At 43.4% G+C, this 27,827-nt stretch overlaps 1 protein-coding gene and 1 long non-coding RNA gene across 5 annotated transcripts in view; both read left to right on the forward strand.

Moving 5' to 3' along the window:
- Positions 1-27,827, forward strand: part of LOC103678822 (kalirin RhoGEF kinase) — a 453,600-nt gene that overhangs the window by 120,471 nt on the left and 305,302 nt on the right. The window lies entirely within an intron of this gene.
- Positions 1,262-4,216, forward strand: LOC103678750. Its single transcript, XR_572748.1, has 2 exons — positions 1,262-1,535; positions 1,810-4,216. It is a non-coding gene; the product is annotated as an uncharacterized LOC103678750 (long non-coding RNA).

The raw sequence follows: 27,827 nt of genomic DNA on the forward strand, positions 1-27,827 counted from the left end.
GAACAGGAAGACAGACAGATTCCTCGTGCTTTGGGGTCTGGGGTGGCTCACGGTCTGTGTGAAAAATAACGCAGTTTTCAGTATGGGCTGATACTGAAAGATTCTGGATAGGGATGGTGGTGATGGCTGTACAACAAAAAATGTACTTAATGCCACTGGACTGTGTGTACACTTAAAAATAGTTAAAATGCTAAATTTTATGTTATGGATATTTTACCACACACACACACACACACACACACACACAAATCACAAGCACCTCCCACAAAAAACAAAGCGATGCAAATACTGGACAAAGCTGACATTCAAGTCAGTTTGACACTCTGGGTGTGATAGGCCAATTATTACACTTTGTGGTGAATGCTCATATTTACAGTCATTATGAGGAATTAGCCCTGTTTAGCAGGACTCAACTAACACAATGGGTTATTGTTATTACTTTTGGATGGCTCTAGAAATTCCCATGGGAGTGGGTAAATTAGATCGCAGTAACTGGAATCGAGATGAACTGTAAACTGTACTTAACAACATGGGATCTGGCTCTACCTCTGCCCCAAGGTTATGCTCCCACCTCAGCACTGTCCTTTCCTCTTTCTCCTTGCCCTTTGGTACCCAGTTTGTTCTTTATCCCAGGAGGTCAGGGTGCAAGTGGGTTTACAGCTACTGCACGGAAACGTGAGAGTCCCATGTGGCTTCAGGCACTTGACCAAAAATGTCCCATGCCATCACAGACCCTGGTCCTCTGGCCCAGACTTTGCTCCTGGAAGCCAGGGCTAGTTGCACACCTCCCAGAACATTTCATTCTGCAGGCCTTGTGGGCTTCCACATCAAAGCCTGAGAGGATTACCTCCCAATTTTCTCCTCTTCCTAGTCGGAGCTGCTTCCGAAGATCAAAACCACAGGCATAAATACCGCCCGACGGCCTCTTAGTTTCTGAGGGGTCCCGCATAGGCTGAGGGCCCAGAGAATAACTCGGAAAGTGGCTGAGAGATGGACATCTTCTGGACTGAGAAGTTCTTTCATTGTAGCACAAAATAAAATGTTTACATTTTCATGTTCCAATATTGAAACCTGTATTGTGCCTCCTGTAAGTTATCTCCGAAAATGGTGCGAAACACTGTTTAATGTAGAAGTGTCCATGGTGCCAGATGATTTTGAGTCCCGCACAGAGCCAGGCAGAGCTCTCAGATGGAACGGCTGCACCTGCCTCTGCCTTCAAGGCAGGCGGCTGCCGTCCTGAGAGGGGGCTGGGGATAGGGAAAATCCGTGCCTTCCTTGTGGGCTTCTTCTTGTTGAATTTTGCTCCACAGGTTGGAGGACAGTGCCAGTCCTCCTTACTAGGCCTTAAAAGTCTGGGTGGAGTGGACTCTCGCTGCAGCCTGTGGAGATTATAAAACAAGAAGCTCACTGCCTTGTGTGGCAGGAGTAAGAGCCAGTGTGAAGGTGTAGGAGTTGGAAGGAAGTTGGAAATCAGCCCCTTGTGGCCCTTCACTTTGAGATTCACAAAGAAAAAAGAGATGTCTCCCCTCTGAAAGGTAAGAGTTTCGATTCATCTGAACTCTGATTATTATAGTCTGTTTTAGCTCCAGTGCCATATTTCCATAATGTATGTAAATTACATTTGAATTCTCGTGAATCCATGCTCTAAGGCAAAATCAGACACCCGGTCTTACACCTGAGGTGGGGCCTTCAGAGCTGGAATACTGCCTCGTGCCCTATGAAGGGGCTCTTATTAGAGTTATAGAGGATGGAGAAGATTGCCTGCAAACTAGAGAAGCACCAACTACAGTTTTATCTTTTTCTCCTTAGCACAATGGAACCTCCTTCCTGCACCTGAAGACCTGCCTCACTGCAGGTTATTCTAAAGAAGCAGCAACTTGCCTGCCAAATACCATTACTGGAAATAAGAGTGTCTGAAGGAGATGAGGATGGCTGAGTGTATCTCTTGTGTGGGTGCCTCTGCTGCCTGAAACAGTTCCATGAGTGAGAAGGGGGTACGTGATGGAGATGACCCCAATACCCACTTCTAGCACTCCAAATCTCTGCTTCCTGCTGCTGCTCTGTCCGGAACCACATATCCTCACCAGGACCATACAGGGATCAAACGCAAGCCACCCACAGTCCCCTTAGCTCTATTTAAAACATGGCACAGATAAGATGACGTTTGAAGATGAGAAGGACAGAAAAATAAATGTATATATATAAAAAAAAAAGCTCTGTGTTTTCCTGGCATGTTGGTATGAATGCCTCAGAGTGGATGTAGGCCAGAAGGTTACATGGGCACACCAGCCCTGGCTCCAGAAGACATTCCTGGCAATCCTCGGACTGAGGATTCGAACAGGCAACAGAAGGATCCAGGAAGAGCAAGCAGCGACTGCAGGACTTGCTGATGGGTGGTTGATCACTCACACAGAAGGAAGGAACCATGAATTCCCCCATCAGTGACACTCGAATCATCTTTTGTGTTTCCAGATGCATTAAAAATAGAAAAGAACCACCATGCATGGAATAGATGAAGTCTTACAGAGAAGAGTGGTAAAGTATTTGTTTTGACAAATCACCTTGCAAGTGATATAAACGCAGTATGGAGACAAATGTCCTCACCTAATGCTGCATTAGAGCGTGCGTCCTGTAGCCTAAATCTGTTCATGACATCAAAATATATTTTTTGTTGGTGTTCTTTATAGGTGTTTATAAGCTGAATGCACTCCAGAAAATAGGAGAGAAAAAGAGTTTCTAAAACACATAAAAGGCTCTAGAATTGGAGTTGCATAAAAGTAAAAAGAAACAATATAAAAGTAGAAGAAGAAATGTATAAATATTACAACAGGACATAGAACTATTTTAGGACCTTTACTCAGGGATTAAAAACATTGGATAAGTCTCTAAACGCCTCTGAGAGGCTGTAGAAAAAACTAGATAATGTAGAGTAGTGATGTCCTTTGGGAGTTTAAAACAAAACACCTGAGTTATTCATGAAAGTAATTTCTAAAGATCTTAAAGGACTGCAAAGTGTAATTTCACAGTTTAGAAACATAGACTGAGTTCTGGGCACCTTACCTCTATTCCGGACAGTGGTAGAATTCTGGGTATATCCTGAGAAGATGCCGAGACAATTTCAGAGGATTTCTGGCTGAAGAAAGCATACTGATGGCTGTCTTGAGCTCGGTCCCTTGAAAGTCAGAAGTGACCACCCTTGGGCTGGGTAGCCCTTTACTGTGGACCTCACATAATTCACCCATAGACTTGCTCCGAACCAATTTCCAAGCTCCATGCTCCTCCTCCTGAGCTCATCTGTATGTAGTCTTGCTCCTGGGCTACTTGACTGATTTTTAATGCCTAAAGATTTGCTTCCACCTTTGCATGACCAAGCCTTGGCCAAGCCTTATTTCTGTTGACCCTATTGCAATATCTACCTCTACTGGGGATGGTCCTAGCTTTCATGGCTGGCACACAGTCCAGCTTGAACCCAGTCTCCTCTTTGGTCATTGTGAGTAGCAAGAAGCACTATCTTTTGGATTCACTACAGAACTCACACACTTAAATGTACAAAGTCAGTTGCTATGGCTATCGCTGGATCCAGATTGGACAGTGCCCTTGGCTGAGACATCCTTTACCTCTGTTTCAGATAAACTCAGCTGGCATTTAAAATCTCCGTGCACTTCCTCCACCTTGTCCAGAGGAAAGTAAAATGAAAGACTTCATCAAGAAGTGGAGAAGAACCATGTGGTTGGTCACTGCTGCTGCATGAATCTTGGGTCTGGAACTCAAAGGTGGAAGTATAAATGTAGCTACCACTGCTGCTGCATTTGCTTGGCGCACCTTTAAAATGTATGGTATAGTTCAGCTTCCGATGCTGGAATGGTATGTCAAATGTAGACTCAAATGATGCTCGGGTGTTCGGTTCCAACAGAGAGCCAGGGCTTCTGTCCTGAAATGCATCCTGCCACATGAGGAAAGGACCCAGTCTTCTACATCTCTTGCTCAAGCCCTTCTCTCTTCCAGAGACTGGAGAAAGATGTGGGTCTACGTCTTGAAATATGTGCCTTGAACAAGAATCACTAACCTGCAGAAAACTTGTATTACTTTGAACAAATTCTCAGTTTAAGAAGCCCATGGAAACAGCAAAAGCAAGCATGAGAAGAAGCAGTAACTTTAGCAGTCATAAACTAAGGGGATAACCTGAAAAATAAAGTTGTATGTGTCCCAAACTGTATTTTATTAGTTTGTCCTTTTTTCCCCCCCATGTCCTCTTTTACATTGCTATTCTAAAATTAAGTGCTCTTTCATGATCTGTTTAATATTGTGAAAGATGCCACGTCCAGAAATTAGGATGGCTTTTCTTGACTAATAAACAAGTGGCAGCATGGCGAGGTAGAAACAGGTTGGGTTCTAGTTCTGTCCTTGCTGCTAACCCTGGGTAGCCTTGGCCTTGCTGCTAACCCTGGGTACCTCTGGGCCTCTCTTTTTTTATCTATAAAGTAAGGGGGCTCTCGGGAGTATCCCTGTGGCTCTAAAATCCACAAACTGTACTGTTGATGGTTTCCTCTGTTTGGAAGTTTCTAGGTTTCTCGTAAACTGTCATAAGAGCCAGAGTTCCGGAGGAGTGGAAACTTGTGACTCCATTTGTGATGATGTTCAGAACTTTTTAATGCAAATGTAGATAATTAATTTGTCATCATTGCTTGAATAGATTATACTTTAAAAATATCGTATTCTAAAATATAATCTTTAGAAAAACAAATTTGTAACGGAAAATAAATAATTGTTACTGCTTGTCTCAAACCCTGCAGGGCCCTTCAATCATCAGCTACAGCATGGTTCTCAACCCTACCCCTGCATTATCATCACCCAGAGAGCTTTTAAATACACCGGTGCCTGCCCTCCCACCTCAGAATTTCTGATCTGATTGGTCTGGTATGGGGCCCGATACCAGTATTTTAAGAGTCAAGTTAAGAACCAGTGGCCTGCAAAATAATTTCAATTTCTGGGGCTGGTGTCTAAGATCTCCCAAAGGTGACTCACACCTACTTGGCCTCCATGCTGACCGACCACCTGTGGTCCCCTCCAGTATGCCATCATGTTCACGGTGTTGTTTCACATTTCCATACCTTTGCATCTGCTCTGATGGCCTGGAATGCCATCACCCCAAGGGACCTGCCTATTCTTTCCTGCAGGTTTTTTTATTAACATAGGTCCTATAATACTTTGTAATGGCCTGCTTTGTAGTCATCTTCCTATATTGTAAATATTTTATCCATAATTGTATGTATTTGTATTCATAAATCTTTTTTTTATAATCATATTTTTTTATTATGTTAGTCACCATACAGTACATCCCTGGTTTTTGATGTAAAGTTCGATGATTCATTAGTTGCGTATAACACCCAGCGCACCATGCAATACGTGCCCTCCTTACTACCCATCACCGGTCTATCCCATTCCCCCACCCCCCTCCCCGCTGAAGCCCTCAGTTTGTTTCTCAGAGTCCATATGGACTCTGTATTCATAAATCTGATCATCTCTCGCTCATGTTTAAAACTCCCGAGTGCCTTCCCATTGTTCTAGGAATAGCATCCACACCTTTTACCTTGCCTGTAATGCCCTATGTAATCTGAACCTCCCTCCTTCTCAGACCTCTTCTCTGAAACACTTCCCACTTGTTCACTTCACTCCAGCCTTACCAGTGTTCTGTTCCTAAAACATGTCGAGCTAGTTCTTATCTCAGGGTTTTTGCAATGTGATTCCTTCGACCTGGGGTATCTCTCATCCTCTCATTTGACTCCTTCCCAACATTCAGGCTTTAGCTCAAATGTCACTTCCTTAAAGTGGCCTTTCCTGACCACTATAGCTCAAGTCACCCCCATCCCATTCATCACGCTCTAGCCTACTGTTTTTATGTTCTTTTAGGACTTATACTATCTGAAATGATAGTTTTATTTTGTACCCATGAGTATTGAAAGCCTCCGATTACTGGAACATAAGTTCTATGAAGATAGGAAATTTTTCTGTCTAGTAGTGGCTCAATAAATATTGAGTGGATCAATGTTATTTGTCTCTTCTATAAGATAATGCTATGCCGAGCATAGTGACTGAAAAGAAGGTGTTCAATAAGTGTTTGATGAATAAATGTTTACGTGTCATAGACGGTTCTCCTTAACAGTATGACCAAAGATCTCTAAATAACACTAATAAAAATTAGGCTGACATGCATCTGCATTCTTACTAACGTCCAGTTAAAAAAAAAAAGACAGAAAAAGGTTTATTTTTCTTTTTATAAGAAAATTAGTTTCTTTCCATAACTTCAGAATCTTCATTTCTAGTACCCACACCAGTGGGGGCTCCCCCTTTCCAGCAAATGACAAAGGAAAAGAGATTGCTCTGGGAGCCAGTTTTGCCTAGAAGCCCCAAATTTAAACTGAGACCACTGCTTTGAGCTAAGATGAGAGGAAAATGGTGTTTTTTTCTGAACATTCAAATCAGGGGCTTTCCAAATAGGTGACTGGACAAGTGAAGGTGGAGAATGGGCAGTAATGAGAGCGGAGCCTCAGAGCTCTGCATTCAGTCTGGGCCCAGAGCGCCCCTTAGCCCTTTACCTGCAGTTTACCCCTGACCTCTGGGTCCTTTGTGAAATCACAGGAGGAGATCCTGGTGGCTGATGCTGATGGTGATAATTGTAATCTCTTCTCTCCAGTCTGGCTCTTACCCTGGTATACCTAGAGATACAGAATACCTGGGCAGGTTGTCAGAATCTTTAGAAGTAAGTATGGAGACACACAGCACGCCCTAGAAGACAGGAGTCAAGTACAGTCTGAGGAGAAAGGCATAGCATGTCTCTTTCCCCATGGATAAAATGAGGGGTTGGGCTAGATAGTCTTCTGCGTTTCCTCTGTTTCTAACCTGCTCCGTCTGTAAGAATATGTAAGCATTTTATTATTGAAGTGATCAATATCTAAACTGTATGCAAAGGGTAATCCAGTTGGCCTTTTCATCTCATGGTTCTTTCAGCACATATGGAAGGGTATCCTCTGTATAAAATTCCTTGATGCTCTTAGTCTGCAGAATACCATGTAGCAAATTGAGGTCGTAAATTACCATTGCAGTGAGGTCTGGTTGGGATACCGCAGAGCTGCATTGTCCCATACAGTAGACACTATCCACACGTGGCTATTAAAGTTAAAATTTGTTAAAATTAAAATAAAATAAAAAATTCAGCTTCTCCATTGCATTAGCTGCATTTCAAGTGATCAGTCGCCACATGTGACTATCAAGTGACATCTGTATTGGACAGAGGAAATCTGTCGTTTCCATCATCATAGAAAATTCTCTTGGACAGTGCTGGTTTACAGGACACCCCTGCTAGGATAAGGGAAGTCTAGTTAGAGAGCTGCTAAGGCCCTGTCCATCTGTAAGGCTGGGTGATTCTGTGGCTTTTTATTGGGAAGGTCATATTTCTGCTCTTCCTCTGCTGAAAGTCTTTTGGTCTCCAAAGGTCCTGAGGCTTGTGGAGAGGGACAAAACAACTGCAGGAGTTCCTGTCTGCTGGAATAAGGGATGATGAGGTGCTACTGGAAAGCTCTTTAAAAAGTTGAAGACTTACATGAGTATAAGGCATGAAGATTGTGAAGTGAATGTATTAGACACAAAGGGAGCTTGGTCCTGACTCCTCCTTGACTTCCATCCCTCCAACCCAGTCAGATTTGAAGCAGTGGGTTTTGGTTGCCATTGACAACTGATTGTTTACCTGGTCCAAGCTCTGGGACAACGTGGGAGAGTTCAGGGAAGAGCATGGAGAGCTGATTTCTGCTAGGAGAGTTGTGTTTGCATTGGCTTTAATGGAGCCCCCAGGTGGTGGTGACCTCCCTTTATGAGAGGTCATGAGGTGGGCCTGAATGAGGGGCTCAGCCAGGTTCAAAAACTAGGGGAAGCTCCCTACCCTGGGAGAGGCTTAGTGGTGCTACCTTCTTTCCCAGGTGAAGAGGGAGCTCACAGAAAAGGTAACTCTTTGTCTACCCTCTCTGCATGTCTTCTGGTTGGGCTCTCCTTATACTTCCTCTCATGTCTTTTCATCTTGGTTTTAACTCATGGCATCCTGTCATGACAACATAGCGTGTTAAATGTTGTATAAAAGGCATTACTTTTGTTGAATGTGGTGACTACATTCACATGCCCTCTGTTTAGGTTAGGTTTCAGTGGGCCTCTGATGGAAGAAGGCTCTGGGAAGGATTTGGAAGGTAACTTTATCTGTTGCCATTGTGAACACTACCTCCAAGCACATGACACTGTGCTGGAGTTATAGGAAACCAGGGAAAAAGGCACAAACTCCCAAACAAAGGCAGGTGTATTTAGAATATATACTAAGAGAGTGCAACTCTACATGTTGAGTCTTGGGTGTAAAGTCATAGGCTTTAAGCTACATGGGCCTTGATTCAGATTTTATTTATTAACTGTGTTATCTTTGGCTCATTGGCCTCAGTCTACTCCTATGTAAAATGGAAATAATAATGCCTTACTCACAGAGATGTTGTAGGAATGAATGATGCATGAAGGACCAAGCAGAAGGCTTGGCACGTTGAGTCACTTAACAAATTATATCCATTCCCTTTATGAGGGGTCAGAACTATGATTTGGACTGGAGTGATGGAACAACTATGGGGATTGGGAATTACTATAGTTTATAAACCACAGTGCAGGGATAGGGTCTTCCTTACTGGTCCTCCGTATAGGATGAGTTATGAAGGAGCCTATTTCGCTTTAATCCTGAGTCAGTGGTTGATGTTTTAATAGCTATAGCTTCTCCCCAGCTGTGGGCTATAGTCAGACAGGGGTTGATACTTGTAGATAATCTACAACTATTCCTGCAGTGAAATTCCAGAGATTGACAGAAGGGCAGCATGTGCACTTTTGGGGGGGAGGGGAGGAGGATCTCCATGGCTCCCTGGCGCCTCACATTCAGTGAAATGCTGCTCCAGTCAATGGTATTGATTGATCTCTGATGGAAATTTAGTTCTGTTCAGTTTCTTGTTTTACTATAGAATATGAATGTATATTTGTAGAAAGACAGGGAAGAAGTTATTACCAACAGTGGGCTGACTTTCCTGTCAATAAGGGAGTGATTATCTCTAAGACTCTCAGTTGGCCTGGATGTGGGAGTGGTGTCTTCCTGGAATGTCACTAAGGAAATGAAGGTTAGAAAGCTTTTTCCACTGAAGACATGGGAGAAGGAAGTATGAACGCTCCCAATATGGGACCAGTGTTCTGAGTACAAGAGGCAAATGACCATTGTTGAGTATGAAGTGTGGGACCAGGAGTAGGATTGGCTTGGGTAAAACTCAACTGTGAGCATTTCTAAGTTCCTTTCTCGGAAAATACCTTGGCAAAGCCTTAGTTAGATACCTGATTGCTATGTAGATGTTCTTGGGATGTGCAGTAAGAACAAACAAACAAATGACACAGAGACCTAGTCCATCACTTGGGTCCCTTTTCACCATATCCAACTTCAAGATGCCTTTATACCAAGGAAACTTTACCTCCTCCCTGGCATCTCACAAACTTTTCTGTGGAGATCTCTCTTCTCTGACTGTGATGGAGGGTGTTGGACTACTGGGAAGGAACTTTACAGTTAGTCAACATCCACTGTGTACCAGGGACAATACTGGGCACATTATTATGTCTTTTTACTTCTCATAACATCCCTGTGACCTATGCATGTAAAATCCCAGTTTTACAGATTAAGAAACAGACTCAGAGATGTGGAGTATCCTTCCCAGGGTGAATAAATGGCAGTGCCAGGATTAAATTCCAAATCTTTAGCCCCAGATCATGGAGAGCCTGTAAATATCAAGTTAAGGAATTTGGAATTCTTTTAGAAGGCAATAGGGATTTGTTGACTGTGACCAACAGCTTGATATATGAGAGAAGACATTTTCCTCTTGAGTACACACAGATAAATTGTACATCAATAAAAGAAGTCTCTAAACCTTTCCTATTTTTATGAGCCCTTGTGAAACCCTTGGGCTTGGTTCCTCTTTATGCAGTCAAAACTGTATATGCTATCTGGCTCCAGTTTGGGGGTTTCTTCCTGCAGGGTCTCAGGCCATGAGCCACATCAGTTGCCTTGTCTGAAATATACTTGACAATCTTTCTCAGGTTGCACATTCTTTATGCCACCCCTGCACTCAGAGGTGATGGATTTGTGCATTGGAGTAATCCTCAGTAAGGTGATTTGGGAAGTTGGACCCCAAACCACTTTTTTGCATGTTGCCCATTTATTCATACTTCTGCCCACCATGGGCACATGCTATGGTGCCCAGCTCAACTGAACACTTCACATTTTGTTTTGTGTTGCTACTGTTTGGGGGCTTGGGTTATTGATACCTGCATTGAGTTCACTGAGGGAAGAGTCCTCAGTTTATACATCCATGAATACCCTATGCCTGCCAGCACAGTGCTGGGCTTGTAGGATATATTGCATAAATATATACAGAAAGAAAGTGATTATCAGGAGGAAACTTCTGAAAGCAGTCCTATGCAGGTTTTGCTTAGAACCGAAGGAGATTTCTCACTAGTTAGTGGCTTGTTATTGCTGAGAAGGGTAGGTGAGGGAAGTGTTCCCAGAGGCAAAGGGAAGATGTATCAGTTATCTTTTGCTGTGTAACAGAATACCCAGGCCTTTGGACTTAAAACAACTGTTTATTTGCTTACAATTTTATGCATCAGTCATTTGAGTTGGGATCAGCTGGGTGGTTCTTCTGCTGGTCTTACCTGGGATCACTCGTGTAGCTATAGTCATTTGACAGCTTGGTTGGGGCTGGATGGTTAAGATGGCTTCACTAGCATGTCTGGCAGTTGGTGCTAGTTATCAGCTGGGTACCTCTCTCTGTTCATTTTGTGGCATCTCATTCACCAGAAGACTGATTTCCTTACATGATGGTGGGTATGTTCCCAGAGAATAGAAGCAGAAGCTGTAAGACCTTTTGAAGGTGAGGCCTGGAAGTCCCATAGCATCTCTTTTGCTGTATTCTTTTAGTTTAGGAAAGTCCCATACTAGCACAGACTCAGGGGGCAGGAAGATTAACTCCACCATTTGTTGGAAGGAGAGGCAGAATCACATCACATAAATGAATGGCGGGTTGATGGGGCCAACATTTGTAAGGAGTCTATCATAGGAGGACTTCTGTTTTTCTGACCCTCTCTTAAGTTTGAACTGAATGTTCCCTGAGGAATTCCTGCCTGTGGAGAGCAAATTAAAATTTGGATTCTCAGGCAGATGGTTTAATAACCGCAAGCAGTTGCCATCAGGGTTCCTGAATAAAATAATCTTTCTGGGGTATCTGAGAAAGGTTCTGGTGGATGTCCTAAGCATCCTTCCCACAAAACCTTGCATTATTTCCCTACATTTTTAGACATTTAGTAAGGAAGGCAGCTTGGTGGAGTGGAAAAAGCATGGGTTTGGGAGCTGGGCAAACCTGGGTTCAGCCAGTCCTGCTTTAGTAGTGACTGGCCATATGGCTTTGAGTAGGCTACTTGACTTCTCTGAAACTTATTTTCCTCATACATAATTTGAGTATATCTATTTTGTATGATCAATGTAAGGTATCATTCATTCAACAATGGGTGATGATGTTCCAGGAATAATTAGAATGTATTCCAAGGAAAGAATGAGCTAAAGGTCCTCATTCAAAGCTCCTGAATCAAGCCAGTCTCACCCCCACACCCCTTCTCCTTACCTTGGCATGCTGGCCAAAACATCATGCATTTCCCCCAGTCTTCCTATTTTATTCTGTCATCGTTGTTGTGAGCAGAGAAGGTCAGAATGGGTCCACCTAGCTAATCCTGGTCCCTTGCAGAAAGGTCAGAGGAGGAAGTTTAAGAAAAATAGCCAGAAGGTCTACTGTATACAACAAGAAATTCTGCTTGAGTACTGAATGAATCAACCAGAAATAATGTACAGAGAATCACATCACTATTTAGGGCAATAGTGTGGGATTTGGGTGCAGAAGACCGGGACCCTGGGCCTTCTAGATCTGAGGTCTTGAGCAAGCCTTTTACCCTAGTTATCTGTAGGGTGGGGATCAGAAGTTTATTTTGCAAGTTTGTTTAGAACAGGAGGGAAAAAATTGCGACGAGCCTAGCAGAGTTCCTAGAATATAGCAGGTGCACAGTAAATGATAGCTTTGTGATAATTCTCAACCCTGTCAACACTGTGTACTTCTGCTCCTGAGTGCTGGGCCTATGCTGTCCACAGGAAGTGACAGAGTAAGACCATTCCATGCTTTGAATGACCTGCCTTCTGGGATATGACAACTGTGTTTCAGAAAAGTTGGGTGTCATATGAATTTTAGAAGTTGAGTCCTATTTCCTTATTGATTGATTGATCTCAGTGAAAGTTTATTGAAAAGCAGATGTCATAGGAGTGAGCAGATCTGCCACAATCAGCTTCCACCCACTGCCATTCTAGCCAGGAAGTTTGGCTTTGGGAGATTAAGTAAATAACCCGTCCAAGGTCATATAACCAGTAAGTGACATACTTGGGGAATAAGGCTGTCTGATCCAAATGAGAGGAAAAAAAGGAAAAATGCATAGCAACCTGACTGGAAGGAAATGCATAAAAATATTATTTATGCTGTTAATTTATGAGGAATGGGATTGAGACATTAGGTCATTTTATCTCCTATGTCTACTGTATTTTTCAAAATTTTTATGATGAACATGTATTACTTTTATAATGACCAAAATACACTTGATAAAGAAGAAAAAGTAAATTTAGAAGGAGAAGATTTGGGAGAACAGAGCTTAAGTGGTGGCCTCTGTTTAGATTGCAGACATGGGTGTGTCAGACTGAAGGGAATGTATTGGACAAAGAGCACACAGAATCAGTAGACGCTCACTTTCTCTCAGGCTTTGAAGATGGAACTACTTTGTGAAGGTGTACTTAGGATGATTTGATGTTTTGGGGATGAGGGATGTGTAGGAGTTAATGAACCATTGCACCAAAGCTTCCTCTACTTCATTTGACTTTGCCTTGGCCTCCTGGCTTAGTGATTGGGGGCAAGGGGCAGTAGGAAAGAAGGGGCCAAGGTTCCCTATTGTTTTGAGTGGCCACATCTCAGTGCCAACTGGAGAGACCAAGGCAAGCCCTCAGAAATCCCCAGCCAGGCAGAGATAAAGGTTTTCTAGAAACTGCGGAAGAATATATACGAAGCTTATTTATTATTGATTCTGTGAAGTACAAAATATACCCCACTATTTATTATTGCCAAGGAGTTCTTGATGTTCCAGCAGATTTACTATAGCAGTCAGGTGGGAACTCTTAAAGAGTACAGTATTTTTCCGTTTTAAGATAAGACTTACTTGCTTGTCAGTTGCTGCCAGTCTCCCCTTAGGTTTGGGTTGTCTCTCCTGGACCCCTCTACCAGAAACTTCCACATCAGAGTCCTTTCTTGGAGCCAGCTGGACCCCTCCTAAACCCTCAGGGTGTCAGGCCATTGGGCAAAGTGTGCAGAAGTCTGGAATCACAGCTGTCTCTCTGGAGAAGGGGGCACGCGGAGGATCCCTATTAGGTCCTCAGGCGTATGGCTTGGTACCGGGTCTCTGCCAGTTCCCCTCCCCCTGCAGAGTAGGCCTGACCTGACCAGACCCCCAGTCAATGGAGTATATCCAGAAGAGAGCTTGCCCACAAGAGAGAGGCATGCTGGAGGCTTCCAGTGGGTGTGCACTGGGTATAGAGGCCTGGGTGTGAATGCAGGATGTTGTTGCTGAGGTCTGTTCCAGAGCTCAGGCTCTTGGCTTTTGCTTTCTGATCACATAAACAAGGGGTAGAGTGAACCACACTGGGACCCCCATCTCACCTGATAACAGGGGACTTTGTGGTACCCTCTGGAGAATGGAGGCCTATACATTTCTTAGGCATTCTCTGCCTCTAGTCATCCTTGCTGTCTCCTGCCTCAGACAAAAATGGAAGAGGTAGACTTTACCTTAAATATGTTCCTAAGTAACAATACCTGTAGAAGTTGGATGCACCTGTTTGAGGACTATATCAGCATCTAGCTGTCATCTTGTCTGCTGAGCCCTTACCAGGTGCCTTGGAAGAGAGGTGCAAGCCCCGCTATTCTCATTGCAGGGGTAGGTATACAAAGACATATAGCGGGGTTTTGCATTAGCGTCTGGGGAGGGATAGGAAGACTACATGGTTGGGAACGAGAGTTGGACATTGGCCCAGGAGGAAGCCGTGTGTGTAGCCTCAGTTGAAGGTAGAAGGGTTTGTGGCCTGAGACTCACCCACAAGGCCTGGAGTTTCCCTTGTTGGTCAGAGCAACTCTTCCTTTCTTGATTTAAAGTCCTATTATCCTTGACAGGGAAGATGTTTGGAGGATGGCTCAGGTCCTGTGAGCTAGTCACCATCTTCAGAATTGAGAAAATGGTGACAGGATTTAATTCACAGAAAGGCCTCTTTTTTTTCCTAATCAGTCTCTGTGGACACCTGGTATTGTCATCCCAAAAGAAGACGGCAGTTGGTAGGACCAATGTTCCATGGCCCTGGGCCACCTTAACTGCTATTGTCTTGAAAAGCAGTGTGGCAGGTGAGACAGTTTATGGGGCTCTGCAGCTGACAGGCTCAGCCCAGCTTGTATGTGTAGCCAGAGGAGCTTAGTTCTGTGCTTCTGTGTGCCCTGTGCTGTATATGGTGATGCCCGCGGAATAACGACATACCAACCATCTCTGCCCTCAGGATGCTTACAGAATATTAGGAAGGGAAGACACACACGCCTGGAGGCACGGAGCGCCCGGCACAGTGTGCCCTGCTGAGTGTCCAGGACTACCGTGAGTGGGGCCGCCCTTCTCTCATCTTTAGATCAGGCCCTCTTCTCTAGCTCTCTGCTCTGTGACCCTATGAATATCCTGTTTAACATGTCTCACGTTAAACTTGGCCTCTTCTCCCCAGGTATATAGGCCCTCTTCCTCAAGACTGAACACCTTGAGTTTCTTTATGATTTTCTCTCTGCCATGGCTGCCTCATCTTAGTCTTCAGATCCAGTAGCCATTCATAACCTCTTGCCTGCCTCTCCTCCTTATTCCTCATCCCCACTTTGTACCTTATGACTGGGTGCTTCAAAAGCCTTCTGGCCAGCGTTTCTGGTCCTGCCTTGCTCCTGTCTAGCTCGCCCGGATCCATCTCCTAAAACAGACAATATCTGCAGTTGCTCTCCACCTCTGAGAGTCGTGACAGCTCTGGGTTGTATCAGGATTGCCTGGGAGAAGATCGAGTGGGATAATTGGGACTACCAGGGAATCTGTCCTAGGAAACCCCCTAAAAGTATTTCGTGAAGTGATCATTTTTATTACCTGGGGTTCTACGTATAGATTACCCACATTGTGATGTATTTACGGTGACTTGTAAAATCCGGGGCTGGTTTCTCTCTGCCACTCAACAGGTGGTCATGTCACCCATCCTAACCATCTGACCGGTATGTGCTGACTGGTGACTCTTTGGGATATTAGCTGGAACCAAATACCCCCAAGAGGGTAAAGCAGCTGCTGATGACAAAAGCCAGGGCATTTGCTGTCAATCCAAAGGTGGTGGACCTAAATGGTGGAAGGGGACAAGCATGAGAAGCCAGGAGTCTCGTCTTCAACCCAGTTCAGCCATCAACTGTATCACCTTGTGTGTAAGTTACTTTCCCAATCTGGCCTCAGTTTTCTCAGATGCAAAACAAAGTCCAATTCTGGATTAACCATACTACAACTCTCCTCTATTTTCAAGGGAATTTGGGAGGTGACTGTATTTTCTGGCCTTACATCAATCTCTCCTTGCCTCTTGCCAAAAAGGCACCTGCAGGCCTTGGCTAAAAAAGATTATGGAGTGTTGGTATTAGGAGGGACTTTGTAGATCATCTGATTCAGACTCCTACCTGATGGGCATCCACAACATCCAGAAAGCAAAGGAGACAACAGATTGATTTCTGTCAGACTTCTGGGGCAGAGAGGCCCACTGGGTCCCAAGGGCTCAGAGCACTTAGTAAATATCACTTGACCATCCCTGAAAAGAGATGGAGGTGATTTCTCTTGTTAGAGGTGGACAGAATGCCCAGGTGGGCAACACTGCAGGGGCAGATATGCTAGCTGGCTTTCTTTGTTCTCTCTTCTTTCCTTTCCATGGGAGTTGGGAGTCTGGGCCTCTGCTCTGTGCAGATGGAGACCTCCCCAGGGGAAGGCTAGTCACCTTCTATGCACTCAGGGCAAGGCTATTGCTGGGCAAGCGTGGACTCAGGCAGACCCCTCTGTTGCCTCCCTGCAACATTTTAAACACATTTTAAACCTATCCTGGTAAACTTGACTACAACCTGTAGTCTAGTAAAAATATCAGGAGAGGCAGTTCGTTGAGAGCAAAATTAGGGAGGTGAGGGTCCCCAATGAGCCAGAAGCTTGGGAGGAGGTCATAAAGAATCAGAAGATGATTATGAAGTGCTGATAAGGAGTGGATTTGAAGTATGTTGGAGATAATTGTATTTTAGTGGCCAGGAGCCCAGAAGTTTCTTCTTATCCTCTGCAGTTTTCCCACAGTTTTCTAAACATCATGTCTTGGAGAGCTGTCCCAATCTATTCAGTGCGTTGCTATGTGATAGGTGCACTTTCCCACAGCTGCTCGATCCAAGCCAGCATTTCCTGAAGTGTTTCCTGAAGTGTGGTGTGGACCATTTGCATCATCACCACTGGGGGTGGGGGGCTCCACCCAAATATGCAGATCCAAGTAATGGCATCCCAGTGTTTGCCTGAGATAAAAGAATAGCACAGTTTTTATATCTCTCTTGGGTCCACAGTATACTTCTTTATTAAAAGGGTGATGTTTAAGCAACACGAAGCAAGCAATAAAAAGAAGATAATTCTCTCAGAGCAAACATTTTAAAGAAACTAATGCCCAGGATGCACAGTTATGTCTTCCTCATTAAGCCTAGCTTCCCCTACCTCTGTTTTCCCCTAACCATAATCATACACCCCAGCATTGATCTGAACGATGCTGAGTTTGAGCCTGAGGTGACTGGTTTGGGAGGAGGGTGTTTGGCCTTACTTGGTTTCACAGTTTGGGCTTCTCAGCTGCTGATCTTGCCTTTGCACTTTTCTGCCAGGGCTGCTCTGTTTTTCACCTGTGAGGGAAGCTGTATAGTGGTTTTTGGAAAGAGTGCCCCAGTATTCCCTTTCTAGTGCCCCTGAGTGTTTCCAGACCCAGCCTTTCCTGCCCTTCAGCTCCTACCCTGAAGGCCACATAGTTTTCCACGATTTGGGGAAGTAAAAACTTTCTGGTTCCCCAGACTTTCTCTGCCAGTTTAATTTTGTGCTTTAGTATTTCCTTCCCCCAACTTTCAACAGCAAAAGTGGAACAATCCACCCCCTCCTTTTTCTTAATCTAGAAAAAGAAGGGAGTGGGTGCATAGGGAAATAGCAAGAAGGTCCTTATTGGCTCTTCAAAAAGACCCAAGTTGGAATCTTGGCCTCACCACTTATGAGCTCTGTGACCTTCAGCAGGTCATGTAAACTCTCTAAGAGTCAGTCTCCTCCTCTGAAAAGTGCCAGGAGAAGATGACCTACCTCCCAGGACTGATGTGAAGATTCAGTATAGTATCAGGAGAAAGCTCTAGGTCAGTACCCTCACATATCAGTTACTCACTGAATATCGTTGTCCTTCCATTCTTCTCCCTCTGGCTCCACTCTCTGTTCTTCCTCTCAGCTCCACATGGCCCCTTGACTGTGTTTACATTCCCCATCTCTCATGCCCACTTCCTATAATGAGCAGCACTGTCCTCACTCTACATGTATCTATGCCCCCCAATTTACAAGTGGGTTTTTTCTAAAAATTCATTAATAAGTCAGGTGCCAGAACTTGTCTTGTGCTTTTCTAAAAAAAAAAAAAACAAAAAACAAAAAACCCCAAAAAACTACACATTTATTCATAATGGTTAAACATTCCCAGGCTAGACCAAAATAACTCACCACATATCATACATTTGCAATGGAAAAAAAAAAGTAGAGAACAACGTTGTTTTAATAGTAAACATAGCAAAAACCTCAGCAAAGAAAAGTCCTATTTCATTTTTTTTCTGGAAAGCTGCTTATGATCAAAAGCAGGTTAAATTAAATTAGATGATGAGGAGGTGGGTGGTTGCAGCTTTTGTAGCAGCTCTGACATTGATTTCGGGGTGCTTTCAAGGGCTTTAGAGTTGTTGGCTTTGGTTCGTTATTAGCTTTAATTTACTTCAAAATGCATGGCTCTGCCTTTTTCCTGATGCAGGTGTAAATCCCTGGCATGGAGCTTGCACTTATCATCCATGATTAGGATTATTTTTGGCCCCAAAATGGAACAAAGCAAGGAGGAGAAAGTAGAAGGCAGGGAGAAAGATATCTTTTCCTGGAGCAGTTTGAAAAGAATTGGAAATAAAGAAGAGAGACAAATAGACCTGGAATGGATATGTATGTGCTATGAACATACAGTTTGTGGTGGAACATGATTCCTCTGAGAGATACAGGAGCATAACATCTTTCCTCTGATGGGGAAGAAAGGGGGAAGTAGAAAAGAGAAACCAAGTCAAGTGGGAGAGCGAGCGCCAAGTGTTTTAGGAAGAGTATAGTGACACTATGGCTGACTGGGGATAAGAATCTGGTTACCAACCTAAGTTTGGATGTTTCCACAGTAGCTGTTAGTATCCCAGGAGTAGTTTTTACAGTGACTGCATCCTTTTGCAGTAGGAAAAGTCAATCTGATGAAAATCATATACAAGTTAAAATTATCCCAAGGGAATTAAATACAGATGTGGATACTGGAAGATATTAATTGGTCAGAAGTCAAAACAGTAGGGTGGGAAATACTTGGGGTCTAAGGAGAGGACTTTAGGCAATGTATTAGTTATCTATTGCTTTGTAACAAGTTACTTCAAAATTTAATGGCTTAAAATAGCACACATTTATTGTCTTACAGTTTTTGTGGGTCAGGAATTCAGAAATGGCTTACTGGGTCCTCATAGTCTCTCAAGAGGCTGCAGTCAAGGTAGCATCCAAGGTTGGGGTCTCATGTGAAGACTTGACTGGAAAACAATCCACTTTCAAATTCAGTTAATGGTTGTTGGCAGTTCCTCAAGGGTTGCTTAATTGACGACCTTAGTTCCTGTTGGCTGTTGGCTGTTGGCTGGAGGCTGATCTCAGTTCCTTGCCACATGGGTCTGTCCAACATGGCAATTGGTTTCATCAAAGCCACGAAGTAAGAGAGTGTTCCAGGAGCTAGAAGTCACAATCATATGTAACCTAATCACAGAAGTGAGCTTGTCACCTCTGCCAATATTCTGTTGGTTAAGGATCCAGTCACTTAGGCCAGTGTATATTCAAGGAGAGGGAATTTCATGTGGGTGTGGAAACCAGGAGGATCAACGGGCACAGTCTTAGAGTCTGCTTGCCACAGGTTAGGGAGCATTAACCAAGACAAGGACTCGGAAGAATGAAGGATCTGGTGGCCCGATCCCATGTGATTCCATCTAGTGGCTCTTTAGCCATCTCACTCTTGGCCTCCAGTCCTGAGAGATATGCTCTCTTCCTGGGTTCCTTGTGCTGCTCTGCCATTCTGACCAAAACAGCATCTTCATGGATGTTCTTCCTCATTAGAGATTTTCTTACTGAATATAGAACTCATAAGAAGAAACATAAGGTGATGGGGGAGAGGGACAGAAATGTTCAAAATATTGAATGTATATTTCTATGTACAGGATGTTATGGAGTGAATTGTGTCCCCCCATTTATATGTTGAAGCCCTAACCCCTAATACCTCAGAATGTGATTGTATTTGGGGACAAGGCCTTTAAAGAACTGATTAAGTTAAAATGAGGCCATCAGGGTGGGCCCTAATCCAATAGGACTGGTATCTTCATAAGAAGAGGAGATTAGGACACACAGAGAGACACCAGGAATGAGTGGGTACACAGGTACACAGGTACATGTGAAGAGGCAGGAGGAGGAAGGCCATCTACAAGCAAAGAGAGAAGCCTCGGAGGCAATCAACCCTGCCTGCACTTTGTCTCATGTCTGAGGCCAAAGCTTGTCCTAGGGACCCCTGCTTACTCAGGCTCCTTGAATCTCTCTCCCTTCTCCATCAGAAAAGACTCACGTGGACTTCATTTCTTCCCTGTCACTTCTGTATTTCTCTCAAAGCTCTAATTCAAACTCCTAATTATGGGGCTTCTGCCCTGGGTCCTATGTACTGTGATCCTCCCAGGATCCTAGGCTGAGGGTCTGTCCTTCTTGGAAGGTCTGTCTGGCACTGGCTCTTGTGTGGCTGGTAGTTGCTCCAGTGTTTGTTCCTTCCTGTTCTCTCATTGGGGTCTCAACCATAGGATGCCCCGGCCCAGGAAAACCTGGCAGAGTGCCAACTGCCCTCTGTCATGCTCTAGGGAAGAGCTGCCTTATAAACCCACAAGGCAACCGGGGAGGGGGGAGAAAAGGATCAGAGCAAGACCCAAGGCATGCCAAGGGTCATGCGTCTGCCTAGAACACTTCATCTCACCTCTGGTACTCAGATGGAGGGAGTAGTGCCCATCCCCTGCTGTCAGCCGCCCATCTGCCTTTCATTTTCAAGGCCACTGGGTATGCATTTTGACCTGGCTTGTAAGCATGTTTGGCAGTGCGTTGGCCAAGGGAACTGCCCTCTGAGCCAGGTTAGGAGGGCAGAGGCAAAGTCTCACATAGTTAGTCTCACTTTGGTGGTGACCTATAATGGAGTTACCTGGCTGGAGGGCACAGCTTATTGGCAGTGGTTGCCTCATGAGAGGAAAAAGATGTGTTCAGTGGAGGGTGTTCACAAGACCCTGTGGGGCAGTTCCTAAAGAGAAGATATAGGACATCCTTGAATAACAGCAATACTCTAGAATAACGCTGCCTCCCATGGGGTTGCCCTCGAGGAGTACATCATTCACGGGTATTTGGCGCTACTGGTCTCTTGAAGACATTCACCGTATTGGTTAGGTACTTGGATTCTGGAGCCAGACCTCCTGAGTTTAAATCCTGGTTCTACTTTCTTCTCTATTCCCCAGTGTTTCCAGTTGTTAAATGGGGGTAATACCTGCTGCAAACTCCACAGGATTTAAATAAGGATTAAATGAGTTAATATTTTAAAGGTGATTAGAAGCATGCCTTGCAAATGAGTAACAGATATTAATTTAAAAGTCTTTTTTTCCGATTTTTTATTGTGGTAAAATACATATAAAATTTAGCATCTTAACTATTTTTAAGTGTACAGTTCAGTGGTATTAAATACATTTATTAAGTGCAACCCTTATCACCATCCATCTCTGTAACTCTTTTCTTGTAAAAACTCAAACTCCGTACCCGTTAAACATTAACTCCCCATTCCCCTGCCTCCAGCCCCTGGTAACCACCATTCTACTTCTATGATCCTGACTACTCTAAGTACCTTAAGTAAGAGGAGCCATGTAGTATCTGTCTTTTTGTGACTAGTTTATTTTACTTAGCATAGTGTTCTCAAAGTTTATTTGTGTTGTAGCATATATCAAAATATCCTCCGTTTTTAGGGCCAATAATATCCCAGTCTGTATATACCACACTTGCTTATCCATTCATGGGTCAGTGGATACTTAGGTTACTTCTATATTTTAGCCATTGTGAATAATGCTGCTATGAACATGGGTATACCATTATCACTGCAAAGTCCTGCTTTCAATTCTTTTGGGTATACACCCGGAAGGGGAATTGCTGGATCATGTGGCACTTCTGTTTTAATTTTTTGAGGAACTGCTGTATTATTGTCCACAGCAGACATACAATTTTACATTTCCACAACAGTACACATTCTTACCAACATTTGTTAATTTCTGGGTTTTTATTTTTATATATAGTCACCCTAATGAGTGTGAGGGATGCCTTATTGTAGTTTTGATTAGCAGTTCCCTAAGGATTGGTGATGTTGAGCATCTTTTCATGTGCTTATTGGCCACTTGTATATCTTCTAAAAGTTTTCATTTTGTAAATTTTATTTTTATTTATTTATTTATTTATTTATTTATTTATTTATTTATTTTTAATTGTGATATGTTAGTCACCATACAGTACATCATTAGCTTTTGATGTATTTTTAATTTTTTAAAATTCCAGTTAGTCAACATACAGTGTTACATTAGTTTCAGGTATACAATATAGTTACTCAACAGTTCCGTACATCACCCAGTGCTCATCACCACAAGTGCACTACTTAATCCCATCCTTGATTTCTCCCATCCCCCCACCCCCTAACCTCTGGTAACCATAGTTTGGTTTCTATAATTAAGAGTCTCTTCTTGATTTCTCTCTCTCTCTTTTTTCCCTTTGCTCATTTGTTTCTTAAATTCCACATAGGAGTGAAATCATGATATTTGTATTTCTGACTGACTTATTTTGCTTAACATTATACTCTCTAGCTCCATCTATGTTGTTGAAAATGGCAAGATTTCATTCTTTTTATGGCTGAATAATATTCCAATATTCCATTGTATATGTATACCACATTTTCTTTATCAACTCATCAGTTGATGGACACTCGGGGTGCTTCCGTATCTTGGCTATTGTAAATAATGCTGCTATAAACATGGGGGTGCATGTGTCCCTTCAAATTAGTGTTTTTGTGTTCTTTGGGTAAATACCTAGTAGTGTGGTGTGATTGCTGGAACATACGTAGTTCTATTTTTAACTTTAAAAATTTTTTCTTGAGAGGGGAATAGGGAGGGGGAGAGGGAGAGAGAAAATCTTAAGCAGAGCTGAAATCAAGAGTTGGATGCTTAACCGATTGAGCCACCCAGGCACCCCTCTATTTTTAACTTTTTGAGGAACCTCCGTACTATTGTCCACGATGGCTGTACCAGTTTACATTCTTACTAACAGTGCAGGAAGTTTCCTTTGTCTCCACATCCTTGCCAATACCTGTTGTTTCTTGTGTTGTTGACTTTAGCCATTCTAACTGGTGCAAGGTGACATCTCATTGTAGTTTTAATTTGCATTTCCCTGATGGTAAGTGATGATGAACTTCTTTTCATGTGTCTGTTGGCCATCTGGATGTCTTCTTTGGAGAAATGTCTGTGCATATCTTCTGCCCATTTTTAAATTGGATTATTTATTTTTTGAGTGCTGAGTTTTATGTTTTTTTATATATTTTGCATACTAACCCTTTATCAGATATGTCATTTGCAAATATCTTCTCCCATTCAGTAGGTTATCTTTTAGTTTTGTTGATTGTTTCCTTCTCTGTGCAGAAGCTTTTTATTTTGATGCACTCCCAATATTTTATTTATCTTTTAAAAATCTTAATGTGTGATTGTTTTTGTGGTAGGCTCTGAAGGGAGAGACCTTGTCTTAAACATCACTGAATCTACAAAGTGCCCAACCAGAGCCCTATTGCAAGTAGGTGCAAATATTTACTGAATGAAATGCTAAGAGCTCTAATAACTTCCTGCATGTTATATATTCATTAGGCAGGGGCTAAGGGTAGTAAACTTGTTCTTTTTCCTTTGGGAATAAGAACTCTCTCACTGTTCCCTTAGAGAATCTCTCTAACCAGTTTAACACACCTGAATTTCAGCCATTAATGTAACATTCTGTTGACATGTTTCCCTCAGAATGCCTGAGTGGTGTTTCAAGACTGAGTGCTATCAGATCCCTTCTCAGTGATGGTTTTGACAGAGGTGACTGTGGAAAGAGTGCAGTTATTTTTCCGGGAAGGCATGGCAGAAGAGGGGAATGTTGCTGGAAGAAATAGCTAGGGGTTCATTATATAGATAGACCTTGATGACTTGGCAGCACTGCCTAGAGCTCACCTTGGTGGTATCTTTTTGAAAGGCACAGCAATTAGAACATGGTGCATGTGGATTGTGCTATCTTTAAAGACAGATTCCTGCTTCTGGACTATGGAATAGGCTTTGTATCACTTTACTTTTTCCATCCCATAAAGAATTAAATGTCTTACATTTAGAGATACCCAGGAGCCCTTTATTAAGTGATACCCTCAAGAGCAGAGTAAGAGGGAGGTAGGCCTTCCATATCAGACCTGCTGAATTTAATGTCTAAATAGAGGCTTCTGTGGAACCCTGACCACTCATCCAGACACAGGGGATGCGTGGAAGGAGGGAAGGATCTTTGGCAGCTGTTCAGACTCCATTTCATTAGTAAAAGTTCCTAAGCCTCTGGTAAGAAAGGCTAAATTCAACCCAGCTTCTGTTCCCTTGAAGATCTGGGAGCTGAGGAGTGGGAGCAGAGAAGAGGGAAGCAGAAAGAATTGACCATGAATGGTGGGATATTAAGCCAGGTTTCTGCTTCTGTAGATATCTTAGCAAGATGCATAGGGATTGTTGGATAGGTGAAGTATAAATCGTTAGTTGGAGTGCCAAGGTGGAGTAAAAGAAAGGGAATGGGCCAATTAACTCTACATCATGGGGAGTAGATTTCTGTTGTAGGTGATCATGAGAAAGCTACATCTTAAGATGTATATTTGAAGGGGGAAGAGCTAAATGAATTTGTTGAAAGGTGATTAGGATATTGGAATGGAGGAATATCATGGAAAAGACCCCAGTATATGCATTTTTACCTGATTCCTGTTCCTAATAGGGTAGATAGATTGGAGGTTCTCAAACCTGACTCAAATGGAATCTCCTATGAAAGCATGAAAAAATTTTCATGCCTAGACCCACTTCAGAGAAATTAATGAGAGTCTGTGGGGTGAAGCCCAAACATCCTGTAGCCAGAATCGAGCCCATGGTGTTTAGAACAAATTTTAGCATACTTAGGAATCACCTGGGGCACTTGTTTCAAATGCAGATGCCAGGGCCCCACCTCCAGAGACTGATTCAGCAGGTCTGGGGTGGAGCAGGAATCTGCATGTTCTACAATGTCCTTAAGTAACTCCCGTTCTGAAGTATAGATATAAGATTGGAGGATGTGGACATTTAAGACAATAAGAAAACAGTCATGAGGGGTCAGGAGAAAAACTCTGTAGGGAAAAAGACATTTCTGAAAAGATTTCCCTTCAGAGCAAAAGCTGTTTTAGTTAGTATCATTATCCCCTCAGTGTGACTGCTTTTGACAGAAATTGGTGTCTAGCACTCGAATTAGTCACTTAATTACATTTGCCTTCAGGTTCTCTTGTCTTGTGCCGGCACAGACAGTGGGTTTTGTAGTCAAGGGTATGGCAGAAGGAAGTACTTTGGACAGGCAGAGTGAGAGAGCTGGAACAGGTATTTTGGAAGGGAGGCGTGTGTACTCTGCTACTAGTTCCAAGAACTGTGAAGGGCCTGAGATGTTACCTACTTACCGGCTAACAAGTGAGCCTACCACAGTGTCTTGGATGCTGGAAGAAGACATGAGACTCCTGGGTCAGAGATAAAGGACTTTATTACTCACGGCAAATAGGCATTCATTACAATAGGCAGCACGGCTTTAGCATATTCGTGTTGACACCCTTTACCCCAACGTCCCACAGGAGCCCCAGTGGGTTTGCATGCAGCGGATCTGCATCATAGATGAGGAACTCTGACCTTAAAAGAGTTGCGAGCAAATCTGTCCCAACTTTATCCTAGAGGGAGACATCTTTATTATACTGGTCAGCAAACAAATCTGCTGTCTGCCTCTCTATATTCCAAAGCTGTACACTGTATGAACATCCTCAAAAAAGGAAGTCTGGAACAAAAGCTATCATCAGATGTGCAGAAATGTGAGAGGCCGGGGAGTCTTGTTTCCCAACACCTAACACCGAAGATCTCCCAGTGAGTAGGTGTCACAATGAGACTATCTTGGTCTTGGACTTCTCACTATATATTTCATGCTCTAGGGAAGGGTGAGCATATAGGTTTGCCTTGGTATGGAGTGGAGAGTGTTTTGAAACACTAAGCCAAGTACCCAGAAGTATTCAGATCTGAAAGTGTTGAAGTTGTGTGTGATGTCAGCTCATACCCTCAGAGCAGACACAGAGTTCTAGGCATTTTGAAAGACACACAAGAGGCAGGAGGTAGAAGTGCTTCTCTCTCTAAGATTATAGATTGTATGTGGGTTATATAGACAATGAATTTGTGTGAAAGCCCAGAAGCTGAAACAAACAAGAATCTTGGGGTGGTTGGCACTCCTCTTCTGAACGCTTCCAAGGCCTCTGACTCTCCCCAGTGGAGTTATATGCCTGAGAACTGTCATTTCTCTTCAAGATGCTACCTCTCCCCCTTCCCTCTATCACTAACCCTGATATTCATCTGTGGGCAGGTTTACTTGGAGCACAGTCCTACTTGAGGAATGCCGGGGGTGTACCAGGTCATCTCTGAAGGATGCCAGATCTGGCCAGGTGTTCCATTTATCTCTTGCTGACCCCAACACCTAATGACGTGAAACAACAACCGATTTATTATGCTTATGATTTTGTGGGCCAAGAATTCAGGCAGAGCACGGTGGGGGTAGCTTATCTCCACTTCACAATGCTTGGGGCCTCAAAGGTGGCTCCAGTAGTTAGAGACAGCTGGGACCAGCGTACTAGGGCCCTGTGTTTGGGGCTTCAGTTTTGCCTGTTGCTAGATTCCCCCCCCCCCCATACCTCCATTGTGTCTGGGGGCTAAAATGCCTAATGGTTTCTTTATACCATGTCTGATGCCTGGGGAACAGCTGCCCTGGCCAGCCACTTTTTCTGACTTTATGTGGTCTCTCTACGTGGTTAACTTGGGCTTCTTCACAGCACAGTGGTTGAAGATAGTTAGATTTCCTATGTGACAGTTGATCTTCCTAATTTGAATGTTTGAAGGGCCTTGGGTAGAAGCTGTAAGACCTCAAAAGTCCCAGAATGACCCTTCCACTGCATTCTATTGATCAGGTAAGTCAGCAAGCCCAACCCAGATTCAAAGGGGGGGGGGATTTAGACTCTGTCTCTAAATGGGAAGACAGCAAATAATTTGGTCCCATCTTTTAACTACCACACCAGGCCTGGGCGGATCAAATCTGTATCTCCAGGAGAGGGTCCTGGGAATCTGTGTGTGTTCAACAGGTGACCCAAGGGGACTCCTGTCATCAGGAAATTTGGCCAACACTGTTAATTAGTATTGGCTATTAAACAAGAAGTTGTGTTTACCTTGATTTAATTATAAGTGTATAAAATTTATGTTCTCCAGAAAATTGTCAACATGTGTACTTTTATTCTTTATTGACTTGACCTAGGACTTATTTGGTAGTTGATCTAATTTTTACCCCTTTCATGCTGGTCCTGGGACAGTTTGTCTTCAGTTCTCTACCCCCCAAATTCTCCTGCCTTGCCCTGTTTTGCAGATGCCAACCCTTGCTGGCTGCATTTCCCAGGCTCCATGAGCACTGGCTCAAAGCTGAGTTTGCTCAGTGGGAGGCACTGACAGGAGATTGGAAAGCAGAGGAAAAGGGAAGGTGGGAGTATCTCCCCCCCCCATTCCCACATTTTCTGGGTGAGAGAAATGAGCTCAGCTCTCTTGGTTCCAGTTTCCATGGGTGACCCTGGCTCCTGGTAATCTCTGGGTTTCCCCTGTATCCTGTTTGGCATCCTAGCTCTTCTATCACTTGGGTAACCAATTTCTTGCATTGAATTCCCTCTGTTTTTAATTCCTGGAGTGATTTTTGTTTACCTGGTTGGACCCTGAATGATATATTCTTTTAATATTTTTTCCTAATTTAACTAACTGCATACACCTCTCCACTCCCAATCTCACTCCCACTAACTCCTCTACAAATAGCATCCAATTTAACATGCACTCTGGAATTCCCTTAAAGTGCAATTTCTGGCATTTCCAAAAGAAAGACAGAAAACTAAATGG

Source organism: Ursus maritimus, unplaced genomic scaffold (assembly GCF_017311325.1).
Source record: "Ursus maritimus isolate PB19 unplaced genomic scaffold, ASM1731132v1 scaffold_4, whole genome shotgun sequence".
Taxonomy (NCBI): Eukaryota; Metazoa; Chordata; class Mammalia; order Carnivora; family Ursidae; genus Ursus; species Ursus maritimus.